We start from the raw sequence: 12,209 nt of genomic DNA on the forward strand, positions 1-12,209 counted from the left end.
GAAAAGCGAAGACAGGAGGTGTGAGGAGGTGAAAGGCTGTGTTGTCAGGATGGGTAACAGCTTTGGCTGAGGATGAATCGAAAAGATTCTGGCAAAGAACTGGTGGTAGAAACTAGGTATAGCCTTAGTCATTTAATTCAAACCTAGATTTTTGGCATGCCTAAGAAGTTTAAAGGTCTCTTGCAGAGGCTTAGAATGAATAGATTGAGCCTAAGCTGAATTTCCTGGCACCAAAGAAAAAGTTCTATCTATAGACAGTTTTTAGATTCTGAGACATTCAGGTCAAGAAACATTATTCATGTTTCCATAGGAGAATTATCACTGTGAAGTGTTTAAAGAAGGCCTGTAATATATCCCAAGGAGAAGGGATGCAGATGCCAAAGTGCATACACTCATTTTTCCAACAACCTGTGGGGTTTCGTACTTAGAGGGTAGCTGGCTATTCCAAAGCCATTAGATCCCCTGGAGGAGGGCATGGCAGTCTAATCTTGCCAGGAGACTCCCATGGACAAAGGAGCCTGGCAGGCTACAGTCCATGGGGTCGCACAGAGTTGGACATGACTGAAGCAACTTAGCACGCACACACAGAAGTAGAATAGAATCACTACCTTTGCATATAATTTTATTCCATCCCTAAAGATTTTTCTTCTTTTTCCTGGCTCATTGACCCCTCTATATCAGTTATACATTTAAAAGTTACACATTTAGATGATGTTAGGGAATAAAGTAGTGATGTTATATAATTTTGTTGAATTTCTGGTATAAATCTAGGCTACAAATGCTCTTGTTATAGAGCATACCACATTGATTATGGGCCTTTAGTTTAATTTTCAGTATTAAAGGCTTGTATCCCACACATCACAATAATTATTTTCAAGTTCATGTCTCTCTCCAAAACAGAGTAGACTTCCAGGGTCATAAGCCTAGCCAATTTTCCAAAGACAAATTCCGCTTAAAAAAAAGAAATGTATTAACAGCAAAGTGAAACCTATTAGAGAAACCTCCACCCATAAAATCCTCAAAGACTCAGTCAGCTTGGGAACTGCTACTGAAATGCTTCCCTCAACCTCAACAGAGCAAAACACTTGGTGATCCCTAGAAAATCCTCAACTGACTCCTTTCTTTCCTTTTGTTTTTTTGAATTTGTGCTAAACTGTCTCATTTTCATTTAATGATTTTGCTGGAATTAGCCTTTTCTTTTTCAAACCAAATTGTCTTCTGAATAAAGGCCAAGTAATTTCTTTACTCTGCATAACACTGAAGGCCATTAACCTAAATGGGTGAAAAGGAAATGCATTCTACCTGGTGTGTAGAAATTGAAGCCCTCCCCCTGCAAAACTTGTCTGAATAAAGAAAGATCAGGACTTGAAGGAAATCAACCATTTGGCAGCAACTAAAACAAATAGAAAGGAATATAATTTTGCATAGCCACTGAATTCTTCAGGCTTCTTTTCTAAACCCAGCAATGTGCAATAAATTGTGAGGGAAGAGAGAGAGGTGTTAGTGTCAAGTATTTACAAATAACCAAGTAAGTAAGCTTGTGTGATCACATTTTTATGCAAATGTGGGTGGGAAAGAAGTAGGGAGAAAAAACATAACCTTTACCTTTTTTTTTGAGTGTTTTGATTTATTTAATATAAATTTATTTTAATTGGAGGCTAATTACAATATTGTAGTGGTTTTGCCATACATTGACGTGAATCCGCCACGGGTGTACATGTGTTCCCCATCCTGAACCCCCCTCCCACGTCCCTCCCATAACCTTTAACCAATTTTATTCCACCATGATTCTATATGCCACTTCAAGGTCTAGTTGGGAGAAAATGAAGATTAAGAAGATTTATAGACTCCTATATTTGCTTAAAACTCAACATTCAAATAACTAAAATAACATCTGGTCCCATCACTTCATGGCAAATAGATGGGGGTAAAAGTGGAAGCAGTGACAGATTTAATTTCCTGGGCTCCAAAATCACTGCAGATGGTGACTGCAGCTATGAAATTAAAAGACATTTGCTCCTTAGAAGGAAAGCTATGACAAACCTAGACATCATATTAATAAGCAAGGACATCACTTTACTGATGAAGTATAGTCAAAAGTATGTTTTTTTCCAGTAGTCATGTACGGTTGTGAGGGTTAGACCATAAGAAAGGCTGAGTGCCAAAGAATTGCTGCTTTCGAATTGTGGTGCTGGAGAAGACTCTTTAGAGCCCCTTGGATTGCAAGGAGATCAAACTGTTAGGGGAAGCACACTGACTGAAACCGCCCACCCTGGCCAGGCTCTCTAGTAACCATTCGCGTGAGTTGTTTTACGACAGGAGGTCCTGATAAGGAATACGGAACCAATAAGCCACCACCAACCGGAAGAGTTCGGGAAAGGTCAAAAGGAGACCTTTTGATTCACTTCCGAGAATCCCTCTCTCTAGCATCCATCTTGGCTGAGCAATGCGTGCAATCAGGAAGGACTCTGAGTCAGAATGATTGGCCAAAGACATCCCGGAAACTAATCCCATCACCATAAAATCCGAGACTTCAAGCCACGTGGCAGAGCAGTTCTCCTGGGTTCCCTTACCCTGCTGCTCTCTGCCCAGGTGCCTTCTTCCAATAAAGTCTCTTGGTTTGTCAGCACGTGTCTCCTCAGACAATTCTTTTCCAAGTGTTAGACAAAAGTCCACTCTTGGGGCCCTGGAGGGGGGCCCCCTTCCTACAACAAAACCAGTCAATCCTAAAGGAAATCAACCCTGAATATTCTTTGGAAGGACTGATGCTGAAGCTGAAGCTCCAGTACTTTGCCCACCTGATGTGACGAGCCGACTCATTGGAAAAGACCCTGATGCTGGGAAAGACTGAAGGCAAAAGGAGAAGAGGGCAGCAGAAAATGAGATGGCATCACTGACTCAATGGACATGAATCTGAGCAAACTCTGGGAGAGTGAAGGACAGGGAAGCCTGGTGTGCTACAGTCCATGGGTCACAAAGACTCTGACACAACTTAGCAACTGAAAAGTATTTCTAAAGCGCACACACACACACACACACAGACTTACTCAAGCCCCTCAGTCTTAAGTGGTAAATCGGGGGCTACTCTCTAGTTGTGGTGCACAAGCCTTTCCTTGCGGTGGCTTCTCGTTGCAGAGCACAGGCTGGAGGTATACAGTCTCAGTTTTTGTGGCACACAGGACTTAGTTGCCCAAGAGCATATGGGATCATCCTGGGCCAGAGATTGAACTGGCGTGCCTTGCATTGCAAGGCAGATTCTTAACCACTAGACCACCAGGGAAGCCCCCAAATGAACTTTTATTTGCAGCCTCCAAAATTATTTTATTGATTGACAGTGGTTAATCACCTGACCTTAACATAGGAAGATTATCCTAGTTATCTGGAGGAGCCCATTGTGATTATGAGTTCTTTAAAATGATAAGTGGGAGGCAGAAGAGACAGGTTGAGAGATGTTATGGGAGAAAGATGCATCCTGTCATTGGTGGCTTTGAAGATGGAAGGGGACCATGTGCTGAGCAATACAGGAAGCCTCTAGAAGCCAAAAAAACAAAAAACAAAAAAAAACCCAAACAAACAAGGAGATAGGTTCTTCCCTAGAGCATCCTGAAAAGCCTCCTGATAACACCTTGGTTTTCACCCAGTGAGATGCATGTCCCACTTCTGAGCTACAGAACTGTAATATAATAAATTTGTGTTGTTTGCAACCACTAAGCTTGTGACAAATTGTTATTATAGCAGCAATGGAACGTGAACACATAACCTAACTGATATTTCAAAAAGCAGAAGCTAATCTTCTACCTTTCCTGCTGCCTAAAACTCCAGCCAGTTGCCAACTTCCTTACTCTTTGTTTGCTAACAACTAGAAATTTTATCGTATCACATGCTTGGGCTAATCAATGAGAAAGTGCTCAGGAATTATTTAGAGGGGCAGCTTTTCAGTTCTGTGAAAATACCATTCAAGTATATTTTCAAAAAAGTACAATCATAACTCTCATACAAAAATAAAATGAATATGTGTCAAAGATTGTATATAACTTGTTAATTAATGAAAGAATCAGTGAGATACTAAAATCAGTTTAAAATGCATTTGAGGGACTTCCCTGGCAGTCCATTGGTTAAGACTGCCTTCCGACACAGCAGATGTGGGTTCATTCCCTGGTCAGGGGGCTAAGATCCCACATCGAAAAAACAAATCCTCACAATCAGAACAACAAAACATAAAACAGACACAATATTGTAACAAATTCAATAAAGACTTTAAAAATGATCCACATCAAAAAAATTTTTCTCTTGAAAAGTGAATTTGAGAAATTGGATGTTTGAAGGTAATTTGATAAAGGAATGTTAGAGAAGATTGCTGAGTTGGATATAAAATTGGTTAATGTCGTATCCGATCATAAACCATACTTTAAAAATTATCTTTTTCACTACTGCTGCTGCTCCTGCTAAGTCACTTCAGTCGTGTCCGACTCTGTGTGACCCCACTGACAGCAGCCCACCAGGCTCCCCTGGATTCTCCAGGCAAGAACACTGGAGTGGGTTGCCATTTCCTTCTCCAATGTGTGAAAGTGAAGCTGCTCAGTCGTATCCGACCCTTAGCGATCCCACGGACTGCAGCCTACCAGGCTCCTCCATCCATGGGATTTTCTAGGCAAGAGTACTGGAGTCGCTTGCGAGTTCATCTCTGCCTCTTCAGGGTTGTAAAGTAAGTCAATCAACAGGAAATGATTGCAAGCAAGGCACAAGTTCAGCATCAAACTGAAAGAACACCTAGGAACCTCTTCCTGCTATTTCTAGTTTTTGGATCTTTTTTTTGTTTTTTTGGACAACTGTGAAAGTGAAAGTGACATTGCTCAGTCATGTCCTACTCCTTGCAACCCCACGGACTGTAGCCTACCACGATCCTCCATCCATGGGAATTTCCAGGCAAGAGTCCTGGAGCAGGTTGCCATTACCTTCTCCTAGGGGATCTTCCCGACCCAGGGATCGAACCCGGGTCTTCCGCATTGTAGGCAGATACTTTACAGTCTGAGCTACCAGGGAAGTCTGTAAATCTGAATAAAGAAAAAAAAAGGAGCAACTGTTTGTAGGACATATAATCTTAAAAATGCACTTCAGTATACATTCAGTTCAGTTCAGTTCAGTCGCTCAGTCGTGTCCGACTCTTTGGGACCCCATAAATCACAGCACACCAGGCCTCCCTGTCCATCACCAGCTCCCAGAGTTCACTCAAACTCATGTCCATCGAGTCAGTGATGCCATCCAGCTATCTCATTCTCTGTCATCCCCTTCTCCTCCTGCCCCCAATCCCTCCCAGCATCAGAGTCTTTTCCAGTGAGTCAACTCTTCACATGAGGCAGCCAAAGTATTGGAGTTTCAGCTTTAGCATCAGTCCTTCCAATGAACACCCAGGATTGATCTCCTTTAGAATGGACTGGTTGGATCTCCTTGCAGTCCAAGGGACTCTCAAGAGTCTTCTCCAACACCACAGTTCAAAACAATTCTTCAGCGATCAGCTTTCTTCACAGTCCAACTCTGACATCCATACATGACCACTGGAAAAACCATAGCCTTGACTAGACGGACCTTTGTTGGCAAAGTAATGTCTCTGCTTTTTAATATGCATTAGATGAAGACAAATACTGTTTAATTCCATTTATACAAGATACCTAGAATAGTCAAATTCATAGAATCAGAAAGAGCACTGGTATGGGAATTTCCTATATGACTCAGGAACTCAAACTAGGGCTCTGTTTGAGTGGGTGGGATGGGGTGGGAGGGAGGTTCAAGAAGCCGGGGACATATATACTATGGCTAATTCATTTTGATGTATGTATGGCAGAAACCAACACAATATTGTAAAGTAATTATCCTTCAATTAAAAATAACTTTAAAAAAAAGTGGTAGATGCCAGGGAGAGACAGGTGATGGTGAGAGTTGCACAACTGTGTGAATGTACTTAGTGCCACTGAAGTGTACAATTCTGCACAGTATGTTTTATATCACGTGACTTTTCCACAATTAAAAAAAAAATTTTTTTTAATGAAAGAAAAAGAAACTGTTAAAAGAGTTGGCAAAGTCAGGGAGAATAGGTCTCCTCACCTAAGCTCCCTGCCTGAGTTTTCCTCCCTGAATTCTAGAGATGGGGATGGCAGACCACCCAACAACTGCAGCAAGCCTGTTCCTCTCTGACTTCCTCAGCTCAGGAAGCAATCCCAGATGTCTAGCAAAGACACCTTGGAATCAACCTCGACTCTTCTCTTTAGTTCATAGCCTACATCTAATACCTCTAATATATTTGGTATTCTTCAAACATAGTTTGAGGACCTACCGTAAGACAGTCACTTTTTTCTCTCATGCGTTATCTATTAGTAGACAAAACAGACAAGAATCCTTCCCTTCATGGAGTTTGCTTTCTGGTGGGGGAGAAAAACAAGAAACCAAATCTAAAATATATGGAATGTTAATGATGACAAATACAATAGAGGAAAAATCTTAAATGGAAAGAGGTTGGGAGAACTTGGAGATGGGGATAGAATCTACATACAGTTGACTGGGAAGACCTCACAGGGAAGGCGGTACTTAAGAAGAGAGATGGGACTTCCTTGGTGTTCCAGCGGCAACACACTCAGTGCAGGGGGTCTGAGTTTGATCCCTAGTCAGGGAACTAGATCCCACATGGAGCAACTAAGCGTTTGCATGTCCACAACTAAAATGCATGCCCGAATCCCACACCTAAGACCTGGTGCAGCTAAATAAATAAACTCTGGGAGTTGGTGGTGGACATGGAGGCCCGGTGTGCTGCAGTCCATGGGGCTGCAAAGAGTTGGACATGATTGAGCGACTGAACTGAACTGAAAAGAGAGAGAGAGAGATGAAGGAAGGAAGAGAGGCAGCCATGTGTATGTTTGCTCCAATCAGAGGCATCATGTGCCGGTGTATTAAAGAATGAGGCAGACACGATACTCCAAAATAGGACACCTTGTGTGCATGTGTGCTCAGTCGTGTCCAACTCTTTGCCACCCCATGGACTGTAACTGCCAGGCTCCTCTGTCCATGGAATTTTCCAGGTAAGAATACTGGAGTGGGTTGCCATTTCCTACTCCAGGGCATCTCCCCAACTTAGGGATCAAACCCTTGTCTCTTAAATCTCCAGCATTGGCAGGCAGATTCTTTACCATTGGCTCCAGACACCTTGGCATATTGAATATTTTAAGCTGAAAGTTTCTGAGAAAATAGCAGAAACAAGAAGGTCAAAGTGACCTTCTCCCCACCCTTCTCCCTTGAAACAAGTTATAAACTCTTACCTGAGAGGCCCATCCCCCTGTTGACAACATTCCTCTCATACTCTTTGACCTGTCAGATTTCTATCAGATCTCCTTGACTGTTCATTCTTCATCAAACCTAGCATAAAAGTACATGAGTTTAACCATTTCTACAGGTCTCCATTTCCTTATGAAGGCTCCCTGGTCACATCAAAATTATATCCAATAAATGTGTATGCCTTGGAGTAGGAAATGGCAACCCAGTTCAATATTCTTGCCTGGAGAATCCCCATGGAAGGAGGAGCCTGGTAGGCTACAGACTATGGGGTCCCAGAGAGTCGTATACAACTGAGCGACTGACACTTTCTTCTGTTAACCTATCTTTGTCAGTTTAATTTTCAGACCTAGCCAGGAAGTTTTTTCCTCCAAACACAGTATAGCAAGCACAGTGTGTCTGGACCACAGTGAGGGAGGAGGAAAGGAATGGGAGATGGGCTTGGAGGTGTAAAGAAGCGTGAGCATGCCGGGGGAAGAGGGAGGGAGGGAGAGAGGAAGCAAGTAATGACCGTAAAGCCTGATCTGCTTTTACTCTGGCTGAGAAGTGTTGGAAGGATTTAGTAGAGGAGCAGTGTGATCGGACTTACTTTTTCTTTTTTTGGCCGTGCTTCGAGGCTTGTGAGTTCTTAGTTCCCCAACCAGAGACTGAACCTGGGCTTCTGGCAGTGAGAGAGGGGAGTCCTAACCACTGGACCGTCAGGGAATTCCCTGGTTTATATTTTTCACCAGATGGCTCTGGCTGCCAGGATAAGAACAGGCTTGAGATACAAGGATGGGGATCAGTGAGGAGGAATTTGCAGTAGACTCGAGTAATAAGAGTAAAAATGATGAAAAGTGCTCCCGTATCAGATATATTTTGAAGCAAGTCCAGTAGGATTTACTCATGTAATGGATGTGGGATGTGAGAAAAAGAAAGAAAGAAAGGCACCTCCAAGGTTTGGGGCCTAAGAGTAGACCTTGGAGGTTATTCGATAACAGCCTGCATGGAGGTGCCATATTCTTCTTTAATGATTGCATTGTGTTCCCTTGTGTCACTACATTGAACAGACATCTTTGTTATTGTGTAATATAGATACATTGATAGACATTTTTGCTATTTATAATATTTTGATAGACATTTTTGCTATTTGTAATAATTTCCTTAACCATGTATCAGTACACATAGATACAAGCATAACTGTAAAATGAATTTCTTTCTTTTTTTAATATATATTTATTTATTTGACTGATCTTGCAGCATGTGGAATCTTCCATCTTGGTTGCTGCATGCGAGATTTTTTTCTTTCTTTTTTTTAGTTGCAGCATGTGGAATCTTCAGTTGTGGCAAAATCTTAGTTGTGGCCTGTGGGATCTAGTTACCTGACCAGGGATCAAACCTGGACCCCTGGCATTGGGAGTGTGGAGTCAGCCATTGAACCACCAGGAAAGTCCCTAAGATGAATTTCTTTCTTTCTTTTTTAAGATTAATTTCTTAAAGTGCAGTTGTTAGGTCAAACTATATGCATATTTTATATTTTAGTAACTATTGCAAATTTGCTATCCATGGAGGTTGCACTCATATTTTGTTAAGTGGATAGATTAATTCTGAAAGCCAGAAGTAGAGATAACCTTAGGTCTCCTAACAGAGATGAGTAAGTGCAAGGATGGCATGTAAAATGTCATCTCTTATTCATGGTAAAGTAGAAAAATGACTTTTTTTTAAAAACCCTCAGTTTTAGATGACTTCTTATCAAAACCTTGCAGTTTTATAGTTCTTTTCCTATCTTTTTAATTTTTTTCTCTTTCTCTCTGCCTTTCTAACCCTCCATACACACACCCACCTATCCCACTCACTTACACACACACACACACACACACAGAGAAAACACATCTCTGTGGACACTAGTTAACTAAAGTTAAGCTATACTTCCACAGAAAGATAATTACTATCAACAGAATACACATTTTTGATAGTGTTGCTTTTTTCTCTTTATTGGCTGCACCACACACCTCATAGAATCTTAGTTCCCTGACCAGGGATTGAACCTGGGCCACAGTTACCAAGTCATAACCAACTGGACTGCCAGGGAATTTCCTATAGTGGCATATTCTAATAATTTTCAGATGTCTCATTTATAAACCCTGAAATAATATACCTGAATCTAAAATTCTTTGCACAAATATAACACCCTTTAAAGAATTAGTAAGTATTTCCTGTGATTTAGTTATTTACTTTGTTTAAGGCATTGTGCTAGATGTTATTAATGTATTAAAATGGATAAGAATATTCATTCATTTTCAAGTAACAATATAATTAAGAAATAAAGTCAGGTATACATATTAAGTCTGTGGTCAAGGGCATGAACTCAGAGATCTGGGTTTGGATCCTGATTCTGCTACTTACTAGTTCTGTCACTTACATGGTCCTGGGCATGTAATATAACCACTGTAAGTCTCGTTCTCCTTATCTGTAGAATGAGGGGGTCTACCAACCTTGCAGGATTGTTGTGAAAATTGGGTAATGCATAGTATTCATTTAGCCTATTGATTATCCTTGGTAAGTAGTCCAAAAATATTGTTATTTTAATTATCAACTAGAGTTTATTACATTGTTGATAAAGGTCCATACAGTCCAAACTATGGCTTTTCTTGTAGTCACATAGCCATACGCAAGTTGGACCATGAAGAAGGCTGATCACCAAAGAATTGCTGCTTTTGTGGTGGTGGAGAAGACTCTTGAGAGTCCCTTGGACTGCAAGGAGGTCAAGTCGGTCAATCCTTAAGGAAATCAATCCTGAACATTCATTGGAAGGACTGAAGCTGAAGCTCCAATACTTTGACTACCTGATGCGAAGAGCTCACTCATTAGAAAAGACCCTGATGCTGAGAAAGACTGAAGGCAGGAGGAGAAGGGTCAACAGAGGATGAGATGGTTGAATGACTCACTGATTCAATGGACACGAGTTTGAGCAAAATCCGGGAAATGGTAAAGGACAGGGAAGCCTGGCGTGCTGCAGTTCATGGGGTTGCCAAGATTCGGATATGACTGAGTAACTGAACAATCAACTAGAGTGTAAGGCGGGATTCCCAAGTGGTACTAGTGGTAAAAAAAAAAAAATCTACCTACCAGTGCAGGAGACACAAGAGATATGGGTTCAATCCCTGGGTCGGGAAGATCCCCTGAAGTAGGAAATGGCAACCCATATCAGTATTCTTGACTGGAAAATTCCATGCACAGAGGAGCCTAACAGGCTATAATCCATGGGGACACTAAAAGTCTGACACAGCTGAGTACACACACACACAGAGTGTAAGGCAGTATCTATAAAAAGACTCAGTTCAGTTCAGTTTAGTCGCTCAGTCATGTCCAACTCTTTGCGACCCCATGAATCACAGCACGCCAGGCCTCCCTGTCCATCACCAACTCCTGGAGGTCACTCAAACTCATGTCCATCGAGTCGGTGATGCCATTCAGCCATCTCATTCTCTGTCGTCCCCGTCTCTTCCCACCCCCAATCCCTCCCAGCATCAGAGTCTTTTCCAGTGAGTCAACTCGTCGCATGAGGTGGCCAAAGTATTGGAGTTTCAGCTTTAGCATCAGTCCTTCCAATGAACACCCAGGACTGATCTCCTTTAGAATGGACTGGTTGGATCTCCTTGCAGTCCAAGGGACTCTCAAGAGTCTTCTCCGGCACCACAGTTCAAAAGCATCAATTCTTCGGTGATCAGCTTTCTTCATGGTCCAACTCTCACATTCATACATGACCACGGGAAAAACCATAGCCTTGACTAGACGGACCATTGTTGGCAAAGTAATGTCTCTGTTTTTTAATATACTATCTAGGTTGGTCATAACTTTCCTTCCAAGGAGTAAGCGTCTTTTAATTTCATGGCTGCAATCAGCATCTGCAGTGATTTTGGAGCCCAAAAGAATAAAGTCTGACACTGTTTCCACTGTTTCCCCATCTATTTCCCATGAAGTGATGGGACCAGATGCCATGATCTTAGTTTTCTGAATGTTGAGCTTCAAGCCAACTTTTTCACTCTCCTCTTTCACTTTCATCAAGAGGTTCTTTAGTTCCTCTTCACTTTCTGCCATAAGGGTGGTGTCATCTGCATATCTGAGGTTATTGATATTTCTCCCGGCAATCTTGATTTCAGCTTGTGCTTCTTCCAGCCCAGCGTTCCTCATGATGTACTCTGTATGTAAGTTAAATAAGTAGGGTGACAATATAAAACCTTGACGTACTCCTTTTCCTAGTTGGAACCAGTTTGTTCCATGTCCAGTTCTAACTGTTGCTTCCTGACCTGCATTTAGGTTTCTCAAGAGGCTGGTCAGGTGGTCTGGTATTCCCATCTCCTGCAGAATTTTCCACAGTTTATTGTGATCCACGCAGTCAAAGGCTTTGCATAGTCAATAAAGCAGAAATAGATGTTTTTCTGGAACTCTCTTGCTTTCTCCATGATCCAGCGGATGTTGGCAATTTGATCTCTGATGCCTCTGCCTTTTCTAAAACCTGCTTGAACATCTGGAAGTTCACGGTTCACATACTGCTGAAGCCTGGCTTGGAGAATTTTGAGCATGACTTTACTAGCGTGTCTTGAAGCTCAACATTCAGAAAACAAAGATCATGGCATCTGGTCCCATCACTTCATGGGAAATAGATGGAAAAACAGTGGAAACAGTGTCAGACTTTATGTTTTGGGGCTCCAAAATCACTGCAGATGCTGATTGTAGCCATGAAATTAAAAGACGCTTGCTCCTTGGAAGGAAAGTTATGACCAACCTTGATAGTGTATTAAAAAGCAGAGACATTACTTTGCCAACCAAGGTCCGTCTAGTCAAGGCAATGGTTTTTCCCGTGGTCATGTATGGATGTGAGAGTTGGACTATGAAGAAGGCTGATC

The sequence above is a fragment of the Moschus berezovskii genome, chromosome 6, assembly GCF_049115385.1.
Source record: "Moschus berezovskii isolate FMDL1 chromosome 6, NW_MosBer_1.0, whole genome shotgun sequence".
NCBI lineage: Eukaryota > Metazoa > Chordata > Mammalia > Artiodactyla > Moschidae > Moschus > Moschus berezovskii.